The sequence below is a fragment of the Vespa crabro genome, chromosome 2 (genome assembly GCF_910589235.1).
Source record: "Vespa crabro chromosome 2, iyVesCrab1.2, whole genome shotgun sequence".
In the NCBI taxonomy this organism is placed as follows: Eukaryota; Metazoa; Arthropoda; class Insecta; order Hymenoptera; family Vespidae; genus Vespa; species Vespa crabro.
This window is the reverse complement of record NC_060956.1, coordinates 8,103,349-8,120,742: the sequence shown is the minus strand read 5'-3', so window position 1 is coordinate 8,120,742 and position 17,394 is coordinate 8,103,349. Positions and strand designations below refer to the sequence as shown.

General features: G+C 31.2%; 1 protein-coding gene across 6 annotated transcripts in view; it reads left to right on the top strand.

The window, feature by feature from the left end:
* Positions 1 to 17,394, top strand: part of LOC124422226 (telomerase-binding protein EST1A-like) — a 130,903-nt gene that overhangs the window by 94,337 nt on the left and 19,172 nt on the right. The window lies entirely within an intron of this gene.

Here is a 17,394-nt window from a genome sequence, read left to right as displayed (position 1 = left end):
CTAGACACAAAAAAGCAAGAACGAAACATTTTATATTTTTTATTCATTCTAGATGTAAATAAATCTACGAAGAATCGAACAAATTTTTTTTTCTCTTTTTATTCGTATATTGATTGGAAAATATTCTGTTTTCTACCTCCATTCGTGTTACATGATTCTTTATCCGTATCGAAATTCTCTGCTATAAATAATGTAAGATGCTTTTAAACATACTTTCCTATCTTCGTACTATTCCCAAATTTTTTTCTGGAAAGTTCACTGAGATATGGGAGTGATACATTTCGAGCTCTATTCACATATGCAATAGCGATGGTATTATTTAATCGAAGAAAAATTTTGCAATCGGATAAATTAGAAGCAAAACCTTTTAAAACAAAAAGGACAGTAGATAAACTACTGTAATTGATGTGCCTACTCCTTTCTTCTTTGTTCCAAAATTCAAAAGCACATTTACATCATCATAATAATAGCTCTAACTTAAAAGTAATACATTAAAAAATATTTCAATGAAGAAATTTTAATTTCTAATTAAATTTTAATCGATAGTTGCATTCGTTTTCCACCGATTTAGGTCTTCTATCATACATTGATTTATTAATATTTTTTTTTCGTAATTTGCACCGTTAAATTTCAGAACTGAGAATTTTTATTTCGAATTTTTTGCAATTTATGAAATTATAGGCCATTGCTAGCCAGACAGCTGTTAAAATTCCTAAATATTTTACGAACTTTTTGCAAAATTTTATAGCTATTTATTTTTTTATACCTATTCGGAATTTCTATAATATAACTCTTCTTTTTATCTATTAGATTTAAGGAGAAATTAACAGAATCAATTATGTATTAACATCTTATTAAATTTAATATATCGTATTAAATTTTGTATTAACATCTTTAATGTATTTTTTGAAAATTTATAATGAAATCTAAATGTTCTAAAATTTTAATAGCTTCATTAATGTTAATTTATTATAAAAAATTTTTGATTTATTGATGAAAAGAAAATCATCTAAATATACTATTAATAGCATTCCTTTCAATATCAGATTGTTAGTTATTGGCTTAATTACTTTTATAAAAATGTAAGAGGTAATATATAAACCAAATGGCAAACAGGTAAACTGAAAAAGTTATTCTTTAAAATTCAACCTAAGAAATTTTTTATCGGCACAATAAAATAGGCGTCTTTTAAATTTACGGAACTTGTGACATCTCCTTCAGTGATTAGACTCACGGTAGATTTAATATCTTCTCACTTGATATATGGCATTTTGATGAATTTATTTTTTCAAATTAAATATAAATCAATTCGATTCATCAGATTTCTGCACTAGGAAATTGGAAGAAACCAATTGACCTTTACTATAATTGTATTTCTATTATAATTTTTTCGATAGCTTCTGTTTCTAATAGCTTGTCAATTTCAAATTAGAATAGCTCTGTCTCTTCTTTAATTTAAAGTTAATACTTTAATTAATATTTATTTAGGTGAAGTTTCTTGAACTGATTTTTCACTGAATAGATACAATGTCTCAAATAACTCAGGATATATTTATTCGACATAATCTGCTTCTACTTACCCATGAAAAAACGTAGACGGCTAACAATTTTCTCTACCTTAATTATATTTCTTTGATTACGACTGATTCGTCGTCAACTAATTCATCGAAATTCGAATTTTTGAAGGTTTCAAAGCAGAATACTGTCTTAATTTAGGTATTGTTTTACTAATGTTGAGTCACTATTATTCTAGGTTGCTGCGTTGATTTTCATTTCTTGTGTTAATTGCTTTTTAATTTATATGGCTTTATTGTCCCCTTTAGTTTGTGTGTTTATTTCTTGTTTATGATTTGGAGTGAGTTATAGAATTTTAGTTTGTCGGTATGAGTTGATGGTGCTGTCAATGTTGATATTATTGATTTGTGTATTTGTAAATTGCTTGGTATTTTGATTTTGTTTGAAATGACTTGCAAAATTTGATTTTGTGATGTGTTTTATTGTTTTGTCGATGATTATGTTTTGATTCCAATATAGCCTAGCATGTTCGTTTTCAAATATATTCAAAGTTATTTATTTGTATATTGAACCATATATCTCGATAAGTTTGCGTTTAAGTTCTAACTCCTGATATATATATTTTGGCTACGTTGCTGTATCTAAGTGTGTAATCTGTTGATGTTATTATCGGCTAATCCACCTATCACATGATCTATAGTTCGCGATTATTATTTACATTTTTTGAAAGTCTTTACATTGTTATTTGTGTTTACATGGTTATACAAGTGTTTTTGATATCCACATGTTTAATTTTTGTGTTTTGCTGATATATATCAGGATTGTTATAGCGTATGTATTAATTATTTTAGAAGTATTTCTTTTAAGTTTTGATTTAAGTATGTGAATGAGTCTTTGTTTATTTGTTCTTTTGAGTTGTTTAATATGTGCGTGTGGTATATAGATATGTTCTGTTCAAACTGAAGCATCTGTATTTTTCTTTTGGTTGTATGGTTTTAAATGTTTCATTGTAAAGTGTTTCTGATGTTTTTGATGTTTATTACGCTTAAATTTTTCCCCTGTTTTATTATTATTATTATTATTATTATTATTATTATTATTATTATTATTATTATTATTATTATTATTATGAATATTTTATGCAAATGATTTATTTGCTCTGATTTAGATTAATATAAATCAAATTCATAGTAATGTAGTTATTGTAGAAATTTCCGGACTATTGTCAATGTTGTTGTGCTTAATATTATTGTCTTTTATATTAGTGTACTGTATTATAGTTACAAATAATTTTTAATGTTTTTGTTGTTTATTTGGTGTTTCGTTGGAAACCCATATATTTGTAGATTTCATGTTTATCCAGGTTGTTCTGTTTCCCGCTGTTCAGAGTTTCTTTTTTTGAGTCTTTTGTCCATTTGTAATGCTAATAACTGAAGGGACAAGTTTACATGATAGAGATGACGTAATAATCAAATAAGGCTTATATTAAACTTCTGTACACAAAACGAAAAAACGTAAGATGATGCCGATCCACAGCTTCGACTCGCTTAACGAATTCTGACTGATTCCTTTGTTCTCTTTTCTTTTTTCTCGACACGTGCTGCAGTCACCCAATCCCCATATATATACGAAAAAAAACATATATATGACGCCACCGTACGCGGTAACACACTCGATCACCTGCCTATCTTTTAGAAGTCAACCATTCTTGACCACCGTAGTCTGACCACGGACTATTCTTTGCATGCATAAAATATTATTTTACTGTGTTAAACCAATTAATATGACAACATATTATAAGTATAATAGATAAAATAATTAAATATAATAATAAGAGATAAAATAATTTATAATTTTAATATCCAGGAAAACATTAACTTACAACGTCTACTTCTACGTATCAGTCATTTTTTAATATTTCGGTGATTATATAAGGTTCTCTAAACAGAAGAATTTATTTTTTCGATGCTCCTATTGTTCGTTCAAAATTTCTTACTATGGTTAAATCTGTTTTATATCTATCAAGTGCCTTTCGATTACTGTTAACTTATGCTCATTATATGTCATGGACAAATTAGTTCTTTTAATCACTTTGCCTCTAAATGATTCAAGATCTCTACTATCATGATAAACATGTTTCTTCAAATAATCCTCTAATCACCTATGATTTTTCCTCGTTGTTTGATGCCAAACAATAATTTACTAAGAGTCATTTCTAGGAACTAAAAGTTTATTCAATGAATCGTATTTATCGGTATTCAACGTCTTGCTATTTATACGAATATTGTCCGGAAGAATTATAGGTTAATTGGTATTAAAATTCTGTTAACTCGTTCCACTTGTCCGTTAGTTTGCGGAGAACTGGTTTGTGGAGAACAATTTTTATGTGCTATATTTCGTTTGAAATCATAAAATCCTTAAATTCTTTTGAAGTGAAACAGTTATCACGGACAGATATAATTATTTTTGGTCGACTATAATACAAAAGCAAGCATTTAAAAACCTCTTTAGTCGTTGTAATTTTTACAGCGTATAATCTAACATATTTAGTAAAAGTATCAACTATTACACAGACATACAGTTTCACCGACCGTTCTTTATTAATGGTTCCGTACTGATCGATACGTCTCGTTGCAAATGGGACATTACCCTTTGGAATGTTATATAGAAACATATCCCCATTCCTTTTTCCTGGTGTATGGTAAAAGAGATAGGTACTTAAGACAATTCTTTATGAGCATTTATACTTTCTCCTTCATTTTCGAAAACCAATAATTCGCTTAAAGCTATTGTCAAATTATTATTCCTAAATATCTTAACTTATTGTGAAAACGGTCACTTACATGGCTTTTCATATAGACATAAAAAATAAAAGATATTTATAAATAAGGCCGTTTCTCATTTCATACTATCTTCATCAGTTTCTAACTTCTTATATAATTTTCTCCTTTTTGTTTTTTATTACTTGAGACAGACAAGTTAAATTTAAAAAGATTCTTTTATTATTAACACACCAACTGAACGACTTAAAGCGTTTACGTGTTTTAAACGCGACCTTGATCTATATTTAATCTCATAATCGAAATGTTGTAATTCTAAAGCCCATCAAATTATTCGGAGATCAATGTTTTTCCTACTGAGCACCAACCTAAGTAAATTGCAACATGTTAAAATCTTATATTTAATATATAGAAATCGTTGTAATACATAATGCTAGGATCTCTAACTTAAAGTTATCAACTTTCCATTTCTATAGTTTGTTTTGAATAAGGAAAATTGGGTGAAATTTATGATCAACTTTCCTGCGAAAATTCCAACTTAAAAAAAATGTTCCAACTTAACACCGAAACTTAACGCATTAGTATCGTAATGAAGTTTCGTCTCACTTTTGAAGCCGTAAATGCTCAATACTGGTACTGAAATTAATTTAATCTTAAGATTAAGTATCTTTCTTTAGCAGATCATAAAGTGGTTTGTGAAATTTATCTTTTCGAATCTTTCGATAAATTTTCGATAAATAAAAACATAGACATAAAACTTTATATGTCGTGTTTGTCTCAGAAATTTTTAACCATACCTATTTCTTCTATCGTCGAACTAATTCCAATTTCGGATAGCATATATCTTAGATAACGTTTCTACGTAAACAAAAATTGTCATTTACCTAAATGCATAGTGTATAACATTCTTCTTAAACAACTCATAAACTTGAATTAAAACGCGAAAGTGATCTTCACTTGTCTAAGTGGTTACTATGGTGGTGACATTTCGGTGTAATGTCATTCATATAAACCGTTACATCGCCCATTCTAATAAGATTTGATAATATTCATTAATATATTTTTGAAATCTATATGGTACTGTTTTTAACCTTAAAAGCATAACTTAAAGGGATTTTTAGATATTCAAATAGTCCAAACGGAATAACAAAATTTAATTGAATCTGTTGAAATATGAATGTGATGACAACTAACAAATTCAAATATTTGTTCTAATACTTCTGATTGATCTTCAATAACTAGCAGCGAATAAATATCTTCAACCATGTGTTTAGTCAATTATCGAAAGTCTATACATATATGTAACTCTCCGATCTTTTTCCTTACCAACACAACTGGTGATGCATATTCTGTCATTTGAACGGATAATATTCATAATGTATTCTAAATATGTCATTAAAATGTAAACGATTTCTACCTTCGACATATCAGAATTAATGAGCAACTCATCATTCACCTTTTATTTTTGATTCGCCTATATCAATGTTCATAATTTTCGAAAAACCATCGTTTTTGTCATAGTCAATCGCTGACTTTAATAATTTATAGCCAAATAATTTTATTGTATATCTACTAAATACAGCCAAAACAGACATAATTGTCATTAGGGACTTTTGAAAGTGGAATATTTATTGTTTATTGTTATTTTTGCACCTACTCGATCTCTGAATACTGATTCGGAACCGTTTATACTATCAAATTTATCAATTAACTGATTGCTATTCTCGTGGATAAAATGTTCAATAAATCTTTCTTTAATAAGACTAATTAAACTTTCAGTATCGATTAATGTATCTAAACGAAATTAATGTCATCCATTAAAACTATCGAGTTCAAAGTCTATATTTCGCAAGAATTTTTCGCCTACTGTCTTCCTTACATCTGTTAAGATTAACCTGGTCGTTATTGTCTATTTTTTCGAGTAATCTTTCGCCATGCTCACACAGCCATAGCACTCCGTTCTCCATTCTCTTCACTGCTTCTTGCACTCTTCCAAAATATGATCTAGCTCATCTTCATGTCCTGTGTGAATCTTTCGATGCTTGTAAAGAATCCTCTTAGTTATGTTCTTGTTGCTGCATTTATCGTCCATATACATTAATCATATACATTAAACGGTTTATTATATACCATTTTAGTGCTATTGTATACTATTTTATACTACCGTATTTTGATTTGTTTGATATATTTGATAATGGATTTATGCTCATGCAAAATCGCAAAGAATTCTCTAAGTCTCCTTGAAAGATATCTTTTAATTTCTATTGTCTAGATTTCTGTGCTTTTCTTTCTTATTTAAATGTATTTTGATTTTCCATTTCTGCATAATCTGTTTAAGAAAGTTTTGTATTTTTGCGTTTATTTTATATATATTCAATATTTCTTGTAGTCAGAAATATAAATTTGTCGTTTACTTCATGATTATACTATCTATTATTGTGTTATTTGGTTTCTTTATTATTTCTTCTACTTTCTTACAGATGGTTCCTTTTATGATTTTGTATAGTATTGAGAGATAAATTATTAATTTACGATTTGTTGAGTTTTATATGTCTTGATTTTTTTTATTTGATAAATGTTTTACCTTCAATTAAGAATGCTAGAAATTGGTCTGGGTATTTTATATTTTTATTGATTTGTATTGTCAGGTATGAAGTGTTGTTATCTATTGTTTGTATCAAAAGTTTTGTACTTGGTCTGTACTTGGAAATTTTCAATTAAGTGTATTTATGATAATTTCAGTGAGTTCTAATGTTATTGTATATTTTTGTTGTTTTGTAACGTGGTTGTATTTTTCTTTTTCTTTTATTATTCAATCAGTGTTAGATTTGTGTTATATTGCGTCTAACCATATTTGTTGTTATAATTCTATTACTATAATCCTTCATTCAGAGTTTCTATTTCTTTTTATTCTATCGGGTTTTTGGTAGAATAGTTCTCCATTGGCTCAGAAAATTTTTCTTTTTTCTTTTTTTAACTTATTGTATCGTTTTAGTTTGACTGCATATACGAATAGTTTCCGACTTCATGTATCCAGTATTTCTTGCTACTTTTTATTTTTTATGTACTTCGTGATTTTCTTAGTTTTATTTCCTTTAATGATTTTTATTAGTCTGATTATATTCTTTCTAAGTAGTTTATTTTGTTCTTGATATTGGTTCTCCATTTTATTTTTTTCTGTTTTATTATTTTATATGGGTTGTATTTTAATAATTTTTGTTTATTATATTCTATTGCGGTTAATATTGCAGCTTCATATATGATGGTGTGTATTTTCTTTAATTAATAAATAGTACCTGTAGTTCATAAACAGTATTTATATTGTTGACGTAGTTTGATAATAGTCTTTTTATTGTGTTTATTATTTTTCTATATCTAAAATATTTCTTAATATTTAATAAAAATATTCTATATATCTAAAACTCTCCAATCAGTTTTGTTGTATCTTGGTCGGCTGTACTTTCTTTGGATTGTCTGGTAAGGTTTCTTTTGCTCATATCCTTATCATCGATGGTTCGTGTGCTATCGTGGCCAGAATTGGCTCCAGACACACTTTGGCGCAGTCCAAGAAGCGGCATTTTTTCTGAAGCTTTTTCTTTATTTCTTGTCCCTATCCTTTGAGGGATTCCTTTTTAATCGCCTCGTGTGACAGACAGAATACTATGAACCCATACGGGTTATTATTATTGTTATTATTAGTATTATCTTGTAAGCGAAGACAAACGAATAATGTAGAATATGCATGTACGTGCATACAGCAATAAATGATGATGTTACTGGCTCAACTTTATGTCTCTCTGACGTTACTCGATCGATTCTTACATCGTTATTGTATGCTTTTTGTAAGATAGATAATTTATTGCTATATTTGTCGATACCATACTACTAAATCGTTTGAAGCAAAACTCGATCGAGAATAAGCACGCTTCTCATGTAAAATCGCCAGTTTGGGATATTGCTCGGATTGTTGCGTTTCTGCCACACTCGTTGTTATCTTGTCTCGTATTTAAATGAGCTTGTTAATAAATGATCCACTTTATTATAATTTATGACGGTCACTCTTATTGTGTTTTCACTCGCCTTATTGGCATATGAGAGATAGCATTGCTATAGTAAATAATACAGATATTGTAGTATATACAAGAAAAGAAAGAATAATACAAAAGAAAAGTACGCGTGTAGTGTCCATTGAATCATATTATTTCGTAATAAACTTTGTATCTATTTATTTGGTTTGAATATGATCGTTACCAAATTTTATTATTAAAGAACACCAATTAAAGTTTTTCAACTTAGATTGAGTTGAAAAGTTGCCCTCTCAATCATTCAATGTTTCCCTTTTCCGCATGAAATTTCACTTCTAATGATTGTTTAAGAAACACGATCATTCATGACCTCTTGAAACTTTGATATTTTCTTCCCTTGTTTCTCTATTATCAGGCAGGGTGAGGAGGGAAGAGAGAGAGAGAGAGAGAAATGATGGGTATAAACGTAAAACCTTATATTTAAGATAACGATCGACTCTGCAGGTCTTATTTTTGGGTAACGCTTTCTTAAGTTCTCCACTATATTCTATAAAACAAACGGCTTCGGTCGTTTGAAGACGAACGAATGCAAATTCATGGTATGCTATCATTCACATTTCCAAATCCCATTGCAATTTTCTATTATGATACCATAAAATGTATACCGCCAGAATGAAGGTTGTATAGCTCAGAATAGCTCGAATTACTCTCTCAAAATACGGCTAGCATCAAAGTTTTAGAACCTTTTCTGCTTCTTTTTTCTTCTATTTACCTCTCAGGATCAACTATAAAAGGATTAATTAGATTGTGAAAATCGGATTATGCAAATAATAGAAGAGAGAAAAAAATATAATCAATCGATTATATAAAGAATCGAAGAGAGTGGAGATGACCAAGGTCGAATAATCAAAAGAAACGACATTTAACAATTGTTAACGAAGAATTTTATTAACTTTAATCGGTACTAGAAAGTAGCTAAACTAAGCTCGAATGCACATAACGATCATACTTAATGTTACAAGTAGAACAATTGGAATTCTCGAAATATTTCTGAAAAAGAGTAGACCCTTTTTACATGCAGGCTAATACGTAATTTCGATTGAAATTTCCTTTTATATTCTTTTCCTTCACCCTACTTAATTCACATTATACTCTGCTATTCATGGATATCGAAAACATCAACGATACCAACTAGAAACGAGCGATCGTGACAAGGTACTACATAGTCTTCTATGTTCTCGCGTTCATTAGCTGCAACGTACTCCACACATTTTGTATGCCGTTTATGTGGGAGTCACGTAGGAGTCCAAGGGTGCGCCTAGAGGAGAGTGTATAGTACTTAAAAAATCCCATGATATTGTAGATGCCATAAAATCCAACTGCAGCCGTCCGCTGCCGTTGCCATCCTATAAATTCACCCTAGTGCCGTCGTCTCTCTACGCGAGCCCAGCAAATCTTCACCCTTTCTAAGCGAAGATTCTCTCTCTCACTCTTTCATTCTCTCTCTTTTTCTTTCTATCTCTCTCTATCTTTCTCTATCTCTCATATTTTCTTTCCCTTTTTACTCGCTACTCATACGTGTTTCCTTAGGCAGCTGAAAAGTAATACATAGTGTATGTATATGTATAGACAGCTTGTTAGTATATAGTATATAATATATATATATATATATATATATATATATATATATATATATATATATATATATATGAATATCTATGTATGTGTGTCTACATACACATGCACACACACATGTAGAGAGAGAGAGAGAGAGAGAGAGAGAGAGAGAGAGAGAGAGAGAGAGAGAGAGAGAGAGAGAGAGAGAGAGAGAGAGAGAGAGAGAGAAAGTGAATAAGTGAGTGAGTGAGAGCATAGGACACGATATATTCAAACTTTTATGCTTGAAATATTACGAGCTCCGACCGGTCCCATGGGATCGTGGTCGATCTCACCCTCATATCATCTGCAGGCCCGAGATAAAGTGTACACGTACCCCTTCTTTCGTGTCTCCTCCTGAGAAAAGGGGCTTCAACAATGACAAGGACATTGTGTTCATTGTTCATGCATAGTGCCACTGGTAATGGCTTCTATCTCGACTGCGAGAAAAAAATCTTTAATTTCCGCGATATTAAGATATACTCGCAATCTCTCTTATCTGTCGCAACCATGTGTCGTCCATCTTACGTGAATTATATTGTAGGTACTTCTATTGTCAGCTCGTCTGCTTTGTTGCCAATAACAGCCGCGTTCAGTAATAGTCTTGAATTTTCTTTTTCCTTGTTAGATTCTATTGCAGAGTGAATCCTAAATATGTTACTTTATCCGGCCTCGTATAATTCTAAGTATGTTTTGTTGAATAGATAAAGACATCATGTTTCATACAAATACTCTTATTCTGTAATCAAAGATCACTTTATTTATAATAATAATGGGGCTACGAAAATCTACGTTTTTGCGAACATTTTTTACAATTTACCGTTTTAAGGGGGGGGGGGAAATGCCGCATTTTATGTTACCGACATCCTTACAGGGAACAAATGCTTCCGAATTTAACAAGTGGCTTCTAACCGCGACTGAACTCACGAAAAAAGATAGAGAACTGTTCAAATTTTGGTTTTGACGTTTACGAAGGGGTAACTTTGCTTTCCTTTCGAAATGTTTGTTTTTTTCTCTCTTTTTCTTTTTCTTTCTTATCCATCGAACGAAGTGAAGAAAGAGACCCTTGGAATCGCCTCACCATCTACATTCTCGAACGATGTGTACATAGGAGACACTTTACCTTTCCTCGGCAGAGCTACATAAGGACTTCGTCTTTAACGTAGCCGAGATTTTCTTTCCAACTCGCCGAATTCCTTGTTGAAGAAAAAAAAAATTAACCAAGAAGAAAAAACGAAGGGAAAAAGGAAAAAAGATAGAAAGAGTTCTTCCTTCTCGTCTAGTAGTCACGTGTTATATCGACAAAAAACTCGATCGAAAGTTTCTCCTCCGTCGCCTTTTTCCTTTCGTTTCTTTCACCTTTTTCCATCCTTCTCTGATTCCAAGTAGAATACGGAAAGTAGAATACGGACCTATGTCTCTCAATTTTTGAAAATCGAAAAGAGCTTCTCCTCTTACCAACATCTAGAATTCCTCTATAGAAACCCCTCGGGCATCGAAGAATCTTACCTCTTCGTTTCTATTAGTTCAGTCATTGACAATGAGAGTGTGCAAACATACTCTTTGTAATCTTCTGTGCTTCTTCTTCTTCTTTTTCATCTTTTTTTCTTTCTTCTTTTTCTTTCTTCTTTTTATTTTTCTTTTATTTTTTCGTCTTCTTCTTTGGATTTTTATTTTTCTCAGATATACTTGAAGTTACGAGCTTTCTATCTCTTTCATGATGTAGAAAAATAGAAATAAAGCGAGAAAGAAGAAAAAAGAAAGGACGAAAACAGGAGAAAGATAGAATGAATGCTACAGCTCGTGATAATGTCAATGTTTGCGTCGTTGCACCGAAGCACTCCCAGAAGAGCCGGAGACTGAGTGTCTTCGCGTTGTAGAAGGACGGATTCGTGTCGAGGGTCCGTACAACCAGTCGCTCTTTGCAGGGACTACATCAATGAACCTCCATTAATTTCCAAGCCTTCCTTGAGCATTCGTACATTTGCTGCGAGGAGGGATGGAAGACTAGACTCGAGCCCTTCTTCTTTTCTCACTCATTTTTTCCTCTCCCTTTCTCATTAATACCTCGTTTCTTCAACAATTTTTCTCGATCCTCTATTCATCGGTCTCTTAGCGAATTCTTATCGAAATTCGAAGAACGGTAGCTTTTTACGAGGTCTCTCTACTCAGGTGTCATGGCAAGCCTTCAGGTACTTTGTCTCTTGTTAGTAGAATTCCATTCACGCAAGTGAATTTTACGATTAACCGTAAAAAGAGAGCGAATTGGATTTGCGAGTGCCATTAGAAGAAGCTGAATCGTTGTAGTGATTGTTGCATTTCTAAATGCGATTACCTTTAATATATCATTTATGAAAACCGACTTGCTAATTCCATTTGGAAGTGGAAATCTATATCGAAAAGTCAGGATCGAAATATGACTGATTGGTTTTGCTTCTTTCTCTTCTCTTTTTTTATTTATTTTTTAAATAGCATCATATAAACTTTTTTCTCGATATCGTATTTTACTTTGGCGGAACTTCGATCATCTTGATAAGCTAAAGATCTTAATGATAATTATGAATCGTAAAGTATAAAAATTCATTTTTTTTCCTTTTTTGTTCTTTTTCTTATAATAATAAATATAGATATAAACATCAGCTTCTGTGATTAATTATGAAATGTATAAAGATAGTACATAAATGAATAAAATTGCAGTGAGATGAACGCTAAGAAATCAAATTTTAGTTCTCCATCAAAATATGAGACGTAAGATGTTGAAACGATGTAGAAATTGTTAGAATGGAATCCAAAATTTGCAAAATTGATAACGATTAAGTTATCTACTCATCCATTAAAATTAACATACGCAAGAGTTTTCACTTTCCCTTGACAAATCTATTCTTTCTTTTTTTGAAGGTTGAAATGTTAGTAGGAAAATATACCTGTGAAAATATTTCATTCTTAGACGAACACGTGCGAATTTCGTAAAGATCGAAAAATAGGTATTGAAAACATTCCGTAACCTCTTCGCAATACAATAGAGCTCGTGTTCGATTAAATCGTTTTACTTTATTTTACTTCAGTTATAATCATATAAATTACAGATTTTAATATGATACTCCAAATAATTTAATATGAGACATTTTTTTATAAAATTAATAAATTACATTTCAGATAGTTACATTTTCATATTTTAGAAAATATAAAGCGTCTTTTTATTTATTTATGTCTTTCGGAATTGGATTATTCACTGATGCACTAAAAGAAAATTAAACTTGAATGGAACAAAAATTCGCGAATGAAACACAAAGAATGCACTCGTGTGCACATTATTATCAAGATATAATAATTGAAATAGTAATAATTGTCGAATAACAGATATAGCAATTATGAGGTAACAGATCTATTCACTAGTATATTCACGGTCAACGAGTCTCAATATAAGTTTGATTTATTTTGCTTCTTGTGAAATATATATATATATATATATATATATATATATATATATATGTATATATATTTACGTATCATAAGTATCTACGTTTCGTACCAACAATGACCTTCACTTTCACCTTCAGTGAATTCGATCATAATATTATCGCATTCAGTTTTGATTTCCCTCCGGAGAAAGAACAAGATATATAATATAACGCTAATTTAATAAAAGAATTTAATAAAATTGTTCAGATATAAATATAAAATATATCGTTCCATATAAATTAATTGCTCATTTATATTAGTAAACATGAAATCCTGATAATAAGCTATATACTAACTATCTATGTGGGTAGTATTTTATTCAAATTAACGGTATTACTAATTATGAATAACTGGAAATCAGATTATATTACATGTCAATGCTTTAAAATCTTGTTTTACACAAAACGTCAAGTATTCGCTGCATCCCTTAAACGTTTTAAATTCGCCATTGTTCATTAATACTTGTATTAACGTTAAAGCAGCATTAAAGATCGTTTCTATATCGAATTTTGTAAAGCATTAAAGACATCGTTATTATTAGGTTGATAAGAAATTGCTAATTCCACTCGAAGGTGAAATCTATATTGAAAAGTCAGAATCGAAATACTGTCAGTTTTCGAACTGTATCTTTAAAACTACAAATCTCAACGCAATATATACATTTTTAATTGAAATAAGATCCATCGGAATCTACACATTTTTGCTAACATGAAATTAGTTTTTCAATTCCAACAGCGTAAAATTCTTGATTCGTTCTCTGAACTGCTTGTTTCTTTGAACTCATTTTTGGCAGCAATTTAATTAGTGAAGGTTTTCCCTTGCAAGTAATGGTCGAGGTGTTTGAAAAAGTGGTAGTCGGTTGGTAAAAGATCTGGAGAACATGCTGAATGAGCCAGATCATTATAGCCCAATACGTTTAACTTTTGTAGAGTTTGTCGTGCGACATGTAATCGTGCTTATATTCGCTTATTTTCACTTAATTCATGTGGCACCCATTTGTCGAGCTTCTTCGACTTTCCTAGCTGTCTCAGCTAGTAAATAAAAATTGGGTGACTTACCCCTATCACCTATGCAAGTTGTCGATCAGCAAGTTGTCATCGTTGTGTGTAAATCAACTAATGTCTTCACTTGATCATTGTCAACAATAAAAGGCCATTCATGATCTTCTTCATCTTCAATTCTTCTTTTTCATTGTTATTTCTGTTTCGAAATTTGTTAAATCATCATTGCACTGTAGTTCATTATCCTATCCAAATGATTAATTGGATTCGTGACTTTATGACCAAGTTTATATTCATATAAGAAAATTATTCGAATTTGCTTTTTATCTATTTTAAACTCATTAGTTTGAAATGAGCACAAATTAACAGCAAAATCAAAACATATCAAAGCATATAGCGTGACATTTGAACTATAAAATGGTTGAATTATAAAATAGACAGAAACATGAGTCGTTAACTCAAATATAAGCATCAAAGTTTGAAAATTCGAGAACCGACATTAATTTCTTATCTACTTAATATATGCAGTAGGATTTTCATACAGATGTTTATAATAACCCACTGAAAGGTTTTACGATCGAAATATACCACTTCTATATCGCTGAGCAGGCTATCTCTCTCTCTCTCTCTCTCTCTCTCTCTCTCTCTCTCTCTCTCTCTATACTTTTTGTTTTATTATTCAAAGATAGTAAAAAATGATATGACTTTGACTGAAGTCAGTGTTTTATAATCTCTTTCGTGCTTTCATTATATCTTATTCACGATTTCTTGATAGAAATATCAAAATATTTGCTTATTCGAGTAGAGAGAGATAGAAAGAAAAAGAGAGAGAGAGAGAGAGAGAGAGAGAGAGAGAGATGAAGTTAAAAAAGAAAAAAATGAAAGAAAATGGAATTCGAGACGACGTTCTTCGACTGTCCTCTCATTTTCAACGAAAGGGAAATAGGAAATAATCTTTTAAGCAAATTCAAAATAATTTCCGATTATTAAGTACGATTAAAAGGAAGATCTAAATATCTGCCGGTTTCTCTCTTTACAAGCCTATACGTTGTTTTTCCTTAATCGATTCTCATTCCAAACTCATCCTATGTAATTTATTTAGAAAGACAAAAGAGCGAATTCGTTAACGTGAAACGAACGGAGTGATAGTGGTGTCAGTATTTGCTAGTAGTAGAATCGTGTCGTCATTCTTTTCGACACGATTAATTTGGAGTTTCAATTAACGCTACAAATGTGTCCCTCACTTCAATGCTCAATTTATTCTCTCTCTCCTTTTCTCTCTCTAAATTATTCGGTAACGAGAGCTGCGTGCGCGAGGGTAGCATGGTTTTCCTTCCGTGTTTCGATCGGAAGAATGATAATTTCTCGCGAGAGGCTACTGCGCGGAATAGAATGACAAAAGGGCGTTACCCGTGATGTTCGTTCAGTTCGATATATCTATGTACATGTATATGCACACATCAGAAGAAATAAAAGAGCTTAGTGCCTGCCTCCTGCAAGGAATCGGCGAGAGCCTAACCGGTAAATATATTTGTATGCGCCGTCCATCGGTCCTCCGCCAGTGTCAAGGCACATTCCTCGTAGCCTCGAGCTGGGAACGTATCCCCACCTTGCTCGTCTCCAATACCATCGTCAGCGCAACGTAACACTAACACATCTACATTCTCAAGTTATCGGCACCGTTCTCCACACATCCACTGCGAAAACGTTTCCGCGAGCGTCAAAGTACGAGGCGTGGCAGAAAAGTAGTGAGACTGTTACTAGAAAACTCTGTATTTGAAAGAGATTTACAAAACCACATTATTAACTTCAAAGTAGTTTTCTTTGGAGGCTATACAAGCGTTGGAGACGCTTCTTCCACTCTTTGTAGCAGTGTTAGAAGACGTTTAGTGTTATCGCCTTCAACTTGTCTGTCACAGCACTTTGGATGTTGTTCGCATTTCCATAATGATGGTCTTTCAAGTTGAATTTTAGTTCGGAAAAGAAAGAAGTCTGCAAGACTCAGATCTAATGAATAAAAAGACATCGGAATTACTGGAATGTTCCTTCGATAAAAAATGCCCGATAATATATCATAGAATAGTAGGGAATATTGTCATGATGAAGCATCCACCTATCTGCAATATTTTTACGGACAAGGCGAATTCTTTATCGTAGTACTGATTATTCTTAATGTTAAACGTCAATCTGAAAATTCTCACTTTTCGACCATTTTGAACATATACTTCTGTTTTTGTCGTCAAATATTTTCCGGAACGTAGTTCGTCTTCCACACATTCTTGACTTTGTAAAAGTACCTTATACTATTTGAACATTTGTGCTTCCAATAGTGTATGTTTTATATACACCTGCATTATTTTCTGGTACATTTACATTATATTTTTATTGTGTTTCACATATTCACATATCGTTCTGAATTTTAATCCTGATACAAATTGTTGTAAACCGACAGCTAGTAAAGTTTAGAAGTTTGTAGTTTATTGGCTGGTTATTTAGATTATAAACATTATCGACGTTCTGAAGATACATGTACTGCTGTCAAACAACAATTACCGCCATGTTTACTGAGCTTTTGAAAAAGTCGTTTATGCATGCATCCACATTGTTTGCATTTAATATGCCTACCATTCTCTTTGCCGTCAACTGAATTTTCTCGCTCATTTTATAGTTATTTACTGTCGTTCATTCAACATCGAGTGCAGACGATCATGCACATCCTTTCTTTTTCTTCTTGAATTTACGAGATCTTCATAAATCGTAAATTTTTATTAGATTGTGTGGATAAAAAAAATTTAATTTAAAAATATTTTTAAATATAAAATCAATGTTTATACGAGAATAATTTTTGGTGAAATTTTTCTCCTTTAAATTTTTTATTTATTTATATCTTCATTTATTAAATCTTTTGCTACAGCGAAGTTGTCCGTCAGAATGCTGTCGCTGTACGGAACAATT